Raw genomic sequence first — 7585 nt, forward strand, 5'->3', positions numbered from 1 at the left:
GACCCAATCTCAGGGAATAGAATGGGATTTTGGGTACTGAGTTCTCTTAGGTTTCTTTTCTGAGCCTTCACCCTTTGTAGTCCAGACATGGCACATCTAATTGTGGGAGACTCTTGTGACAGCATTCCCGGGGGATAGCCGGGGACCGGGGGGGCCACCGCACCCTTAAAATTTCTCACAATGCTTTGCTAAAACAACAGGAAGTCTTGTGGCACTTTAAAGACTAACTGATGCATTTGGGCAAAAGCTTTTGGGGGGAAAACCTGCCTCTTCCGATTGCTAGTGACAATCAGCAAACCTCTCCAGGTCCTGTTACCACTCAGCCCAAGCGCATGCGGCGTAAAACCCCCACATCCAGCAGCTAGATTGCAGGAATATTCCCAAAGCCACTTACGAATCTTTCAGCCAAAGCCTCTTCCCCCACCTCCCAATACTTCACCTCAGGAATATGCTGTCTAATTCGTTAATTGTTTCACCATTTCATCACTGGAAAGTGGATGTACACCAGCCTGGGTAAAACCTGGGCAAATTACTCCAGGAAAACTCACTAGTAAAGGTACACAGTAACACAAGTGTGTTGGCAACAAAAGACGGATTTTAAGTGACAATAAGTAATAGGTAGAAAGTCAGAGTGGTTACCAAAAGAAAAGAAAATACAAACACCCAATCTAAACACTTGACCCCATTAGACTCGGTAATGTCTAGACTAAGCAGTTTTTATCACCCTACTGGATATTTCAGTCCTTAATATACAGATTTGTCCCTTAAACCTGGGCCAATCTTCTCGGAGTCTTCAGCCTTCTCGGCGTCTGTGTTGTTTACAGCAAGGTGGGGCAGGAGACAGGCTAAGTGCGCCTCTGGGGGTCTCTTTTATACCCTCAGTCTCCTGTGTTTGGAGGATGCAAGTCCAGACATGCCTGCGGACATTGCTGAGTCCCTGAGCGTGGGTGAGCAATTTCCCTGATGTGTCCCCATGCTAATGAATTGTGACACATAGTGTGGGTACCTTGCTGGTTGCTAGGCTTGGGTTGTGAGTGACCTCCACTGGCTGCTGGCTGCAGCACGGCCCAGCAGGGCAGGGGATGAGTCATTATGCAAGGGGGCTAAGAACCTGTCTGACCAATGATCTCCCAGGGAGCGGAACAATGGGAAGAAGGGGAGTGGAGCCCTGGCTGGGGGCAGGGCTGGAAGTGAGGGAGTTAGGTTTCTGGCTGCTATCATGGAGGAAGCAGCCTAGGCAACGGGCTGGGATTTAGGGGCCCAGGCTCCCCCATCTTAAGGGGGGCTGACGCATCCTAGGCCTGCCCTGTAACCAAATTACATCTATGCTGTGCTGTATCCTGGAGAATCAATAAACTCCCTCTATTCTACTGGCTGGTGGAGTCTGTCCGTGCCATTACGGGGGTGCAGGAGACGGGAAAACCCCAACGCGCCATCACAAATTGTAACTCCCTTGCTGGGCAATAGCTGGTGATGGTTGTTTGAGCCCCTGCATGGGTGTTGGTTACCTCCCTTGCTTTTGTCCCTGGGGAGCTAATATCTGACTGACCCTCCAATTTACAGCATGTTTTAGTGACCACCACCCCCACACATCCTCATAACTGCATGTACACTTGTGCTATAGATCAGTGTTTCTCAACCAGGGGTACGTGTACCCTCAGGAATACTCGAGAGAAATCTGGGGGGTACGTCACCACAACTGAAATGTGGAGAAAACGGAATTTTTGTATTAAGATGTACAGCGCTTTATTATTGTTGTACTTTTTTACACCCCAAAATGTAATCGCTTGCCTGGCTACTATTAAGTTGTTTAAACAAATGTGTTGCAATGGTAGAAAAAAAATTGTGTCTGAAAACTGTAGGTACTGGGGGTACTTATAATTTTTTTAAAAAGGGGGTACATATATATGTATATATATATTTAAAAAGGGGTACTTTATAAAAAAAAAGGTTGAGAAACACTGCTATAGAGAAATGACTTTCAACAGATCATAACCTTTCCCCTGGTACCTTACAAGGCATGCTTTCTATGTAAGATCCCAATTGTATACAAACAAGGAATATAAGGGTTACAGGATGCTCCCCCAAGGTATAGAATGTCACAACTCCCAAATGGAACCTGACTCAAATCGGAGGGGAAACTGACTGGCTAGTTTTCAGTGTCCAAAATGAGAGACATTCCAAGGATAAAAACCCAGCGTAAAGAGACGGAAGCAAATAATCTTTCTGTTCTAAGAACCCCGGTGACACAGGCATGTGGGTTTTGTTCAGCGGTGTCTTTTAACCGTCAGCATCCCTTTAAATGCACACACATGCATGCAGGCCTGCCGACTGGGGGCCAAAAGGGGGCAGTTGCTTCGGCGCCCGGCGATTCAAAGGGGCCACAGGCTCCCAGCTGCTGCTGTTGCTACTGCGGCTGTAGGGGCAGCTGGAGAGCTGGCCCTTTAAAATCGCTGCCAGAGCACCGCACGGCACACTCCAGGCAGCACTAAGGGCTGGGGGGCAGGAAGCGTGCTGTGCTTCAGGCTGAGGGCTGCCTGGGGACCAGTGCAATGTGATCTGGGGGGCGCTCCAGGCTGGCTGCTCAAGGCTCCACCCCTTTTGCCTGAGATCCCACCCATTTTGGGACTATGGAGCCAGGCCCCCCTATGAATCTAAGGAGGCTGTTAGCGTCCTGGCATGCATGCGTACGCGTGCACACACAGGCACACCCCTATGAATGTAACCAACATCCCTCCGAAGGCTGAGGACTCGAGGAGCGGTAAAAGCTATCTCACTGTATAACAACAGCAAGCAATCAGCATGACATTTAAGTAAATGCTACAGCCATTTGTAAGTGTTCATTTTCTTGGGTTCCCCATCTATTACATGACAGCTCTGTGCGGCGCGTCCCAGTGGGAATTCACTTAGTTCACCGATAAGCTGTTTAGCAGGGCAGGTAGCAGGATGTAAAACGCTATAATACGGACAATTTGTTAGCACTGTACCGATTCCCTCTGTCATTACGGATCTCCAGATCGGGGAGGCCGGGCTATACGTGGTGGTTTCTTAAATGTTGAGCTAATGGGGAGAGAAGTTGGCGGGCGGGGGAGATACGCTGCTTGGGAAAGAGACCAGTAGCTCGGTAGCGGTGGAGGAGATGGTCCGGCTCTGGGAGGGTTGAGTGGAGACCACCACGGTAACACACTATCCATCTGTCAGCCCGGGAAGGCTGGTTTCCGACTTTACGAGTCAGACGATGATGGGAGAAGATGGGTGTCAAGGGTTGGATCCAAAGTTGGAGTAACTCCACCGCAGGAAAAAGAGAAAGTGGTATTTGTGCTGATCTGGCGAAATTGTTTAGACTCCTGCTGCTGTCCCCCGGAGAGAGCGGGTCCAGGAATCCTCCAGCCCTGGCCAGTGGCTCCGGCTCAGCTGTTGCCTCGGAGAGGAGAAACGGAGAGAATTCAGGGCAAGACATTCAGAACTAACTTTTTGACAGGCCAGGCACTTCCAGAGGAGAAATGAACAGCCCATGCGGGGAACTTGGAAGTTCCTGGGATTGCGAGCGCGATGCCAAGAGACAGGTCGCCAGATCGCCTCCCGCTTTTGTCATGGCAACCAAATGTGGGGGTTTTAAGAAACAGATTTTTTTTTTCAAAAAATTCTTTTATGACAATTAAAAAACCAAACAACCCGCTGCTTTTGGAAACCTGTGAGATGCACATGAATGTGAACCTTTGTACAGTAAATGAGGGGTCGTTACTGGACAGACGGGGTCCCAGAGATGCTGGGAGGGTGGATAAAGTCCCCCGCGCTTTAGCAGAGTCCTGCTGCAAATCCAGCCGGGTCTTGTGGACTTGGCAACAGTTTTGCACCCACTTTCACAATTCATGGGTGGTTCTAGCTGGGGAGATAACAGGGCAGCTACTGTGCTGGGTAAACATGGACTGTGTAGTCAGAGCTGTCCTTAGGATGTATGGGACCCTGGTGCCCCTGTGCCCAGCAGCAGCTGGGGGGGATAATCTTTTTAAAATTGTCAGCAACATGCTAATGAAATATTTCATAGCAAATTTTAAACTAAGGCCCTGTTGACTCACACAGTAAATTCAGACACTGACAATCTGTACCTGAGGTTGGCAAATGTGTGTTCAGTGGCTTCATTACCACCGGAACGGCTCTTTCCCAGGTGTAGTGGGACAGCTCTGACTGGCTTTGTCACTTTTCAGTTAACTAGATTGTCTTCCGAGGAAGCAGAACCACAGACCAGGGATAGAGGTAGGCGGGTGGCCATTAAAAGGAAGTTTGATTGCTTGGGGGTGGCAACACTTCTAGCAGCATAAAAGCTGGTTTTGTGGCTAATCTCATTAGAGGCACTGGACTCCTAGTTTTCATTCCTGGCTCTGCTACTGACTTGGGGTTTGTCCTTGGGTGAGTCACTTAACATCTGTCTACCACAGTTTGCCCATCTGTACAATGGGAGCAACAGTTCCCTACCACTCTAGGATACTGTGATCCTCAATTAAGATTTATAATGTTCTTTGACATCTTCCATTGCCTACAAGAGGATAAAATGCTGGGTTCTGGGAAACTAATGACAGGTAGGTGCAATTCAGAGCTGTGCTATTCATAGGTCTACACCTCTGCCCAACCCACAGCACCCCCTTTCTGTTGCCCCCCCACCTTGGATTATGCCCCTTAATCCTGAATTTGCAAAACCTTCTCCTCGTCCATCGCTGTCTCCCCATCATCTCCTCTAGCTCTGCAGCTGCACCCCAGTCCTGGCCAACAGCACCCCACTCTATGTTCCAGTTCTCAGTCCAGAAACAGTTGCTCATGTGCCAGATTGTGAGTTGGGTATATGATTTACAGCCCCATGCAGCGAGAGTCGAGACCCCTCAAACTCGTGTCATGTGTGAGCTGCCCAGAGACAAGCGCATTGCTCAAGAGCCTGAATGCACATGTGCCCACGTACCATTCCCTACAAAATTCTGCACCCTCCCTCTGCCTCCTCTGTCGCACGCTTCCTCACCCCTCGCCCCCGTGCCTACGCCGCTGCTCAGCACAGGGAGGGCTCTGCGAGCGGCGCCTAATTCTGCAAAATCTGCACACACAAAAAGGGCAGAATTTATGTCCCCACTGAAGGAGAAAAGCGGCCAAGTGGAAATAGCAAATGCAGTGCTCCTGCGCCCTTCTATTACCGCTGGGTGTCACGGGCAGTGACGGATGGCGAAAAACGAGATTGCAAACCCAATCACTTTCACTTTGCGCAAAACCAACTCCGCTCGAGGAGGGAAGAGCTCAGCCAATTTGCAGCTCCCGGGGCGGCGCAGGAGAGCAAGGCCGTGGCCGGGCCGTTCGCTTCAGCCATGCTCTGTTAGGCATCTCCGGAGCCAGCTTTTCTCTGCTCACCGCACGCAGGGTGAGGCCAGCGGTGCCCAGGTGAACAGAGCTACTGCTAGCGTGTTGATCTCAATTTCCAGTCGGTAAGTGCCACATCCCATGCTAGGGGCCGTCCGAGATAGCAGCCAACTACACCTCCTGGCTGATGGAGCTGCTCCTTCACATTGAGTGGCAGAGTCTACGCCGCCCTGCTGGCCTCACTGATAACCCCAGAGGTCACATCGCAGCTGTTTGCTTTCGATAGCGAATGAGTTTTGCTTAAAGGGCAGAGGAGATGAACTCTCCTGAGAACGGGCCTGGGGTGAACTTCTCTGTAACAATCAGTGGCAGTCGGAGAACAGAATGGGTCTGTCCTGCAGGACGCCAAAGGCCACGTCACAGCTCCATGCAACGTGGCTTTCATTACAGTACAACTAGCTTCCCCCTGCCTTTTTGCCCCTCTGCACTTGTCCCATTGTTGCAGATCCTAGTTGGGACAGGGGAAGCCCTCTCTCCTTCCCATCCAGCCTCAGTTTACTAGCACGTGGCCAACCTGCTGGGTCAAAACGAGCTAAGTCTGCAGAAGGAAGGGGGGACAGGTCTGCATAGCTGACACAATCCACCTGTAATACGTGGAGGGGAACGTTCATGTTCTGTGGTTCGATTTATCTGAGATCCGAGGGAAACCAGGACACTCGAGAGAGACTTAACCACTTTCTTATTTATTGCAAGCTCTAAGCAGTTAATGTAGCACTTTAAAGACTAACAAGATAGTTTATTAGGTGATGAGCTTTCGTGGGCCAGACCCACTTCCTCAGATCCACGAAAGCTCATCATCTAATAAACCATCTTGTTAGTCTTTAAAGTGCTACATTGTCCTGCATTTTGCTTCAGCTACCCCAGACTAACACGGCTACATTTCTATTACTAAGCAGTTAATAAAATTGTTTAAGTTTTACAAGCCTTAAAGACAATGACTACACAATTTAAACCTTAAATACTATAAATTCGAAAGCAATTAGTACAGCACAGAACAATGCAAAAGTAATTCATAAAAGATTTATTATATTGCAATAATTAAGCCTATTTCACTTACACTTCACCCGTATGCCACCTACAGTACCAGGCAGGGGGTTGTGGTCCCTTTGATTCACACCCATCGGGACATATGCACTTCTAGTTACAACAAGCAGGATTGTGGATCTCGCCTGCTCTCTCCCGCCCATCAATTTTTCTTACTAAGCCCATTTTATAGCAAATCAAGACTTGCTCATTCTAATACTATTTACCAATGGATTACGTATTGCGTAGAACAGTGTTTCTCAACCTTTTTTTTATAAAGTACCCTCTTTAAAAAAAATTATGAGTACCCTGAGTACCTACAGTTTTCAGACACACAACATTTTTTCTACCATTGCAACACATTTGTTTAAACAACTTCATCGCAGCCGGGCGGGCGGTGACATTTTTGGGTATAAAAAGTACAAAAACAATAAAACGCTGTAAAACTTAAACCCAAAATTCAGTTTTCTCCCAATTTTACTTGTGTTGACGTACCCCCAGACTCCTCTCGAGGACCCCAAGGGTACGTGTAACCCTGGTTGAGAAACACTGGTGTAGGATATCTACAATGCCCAATGCCCTTATTTGGGGTAAATCCTGCTACTCAGGATGTTGCGAAAACTACAGCTGTCTGGCTGTAGCTGGTTTTTTTGGCTTATGCAAAATATAACGTGCCAGTACAAGCTTGATTGCCGTGTGTTCTTGACATGGTCTTGCTGTACCATGCTGTATCTGCATGGTTGTGCAAAACATTCCTGCCTCTCAAAGCTTCCCCCTCCCAGCCTTGCCTGCATGCTGGCATGCCCCAGACTTGAGACAAGCCTGCGTTTTGCTTGTTCGGGATCCACACCGCGGTCAAGGCAGATATTATTATTATTGTCAAGGCTGAGCCGCCCAGACTCCCCTACAGTTCATGCTAAACTTTGTGGAGTCTCTTGCATTTCAGAGCATGGCAGACACGTGTGTGACGTAGCGGGGGGCTGTCTGCTCTGTACCCCGGGGTCCCCCTGCGCTGTGAGGTGTGATTTCCACTGCCTCATCCACACGTGGATTGGCCCAGACACCTAGTCCCAGCTTGAGCGGATGACAAGGCTTTTCCCAGAGGGAGAGACAAAGGAGGGAGGCAGAGACAGCCACCTGGCTGGGGGGCGGGTCTGGGAGT

General features: G+C 49.2%; 1 long non-coding RNA gene across 1 annotated transcript; it reads right to left on the minus strand.

The window, feature by feature from the left end:
- Nucleotides 1-691: 691 nt before the first annotated feature.
- On the minus strand, nt 692-6887 carry LOC142819132 (uncharacterized). Its single transcript, XR_012896926.2, has 2 exons — nt 6458-6887; nt 692-3421 (listed from the first exon to the last, which is right to left on the minus strand). It is a non-coding gene; the product is annotated as an uncharacterized LOC142819132 (long non-coding RNA).
- Between the last annotated feature and the right edge of the window lie 698 nt (nt 6888-7585).

This window comes from Pelodiscus sinensis, chromosome 20 (assembly GCF_052426305.1).
Source record: "Pelodiscus sinensis isolate ZL-2025 chromosome 20, ASM5242630v1, whole genome shotgun sequence".
NCBI classification, from domain to species: Eukaryota; Metazoa; Chordata; order Testudines; family Trionychidae; genus Pelodiscus; species Pelodiscus sinensis.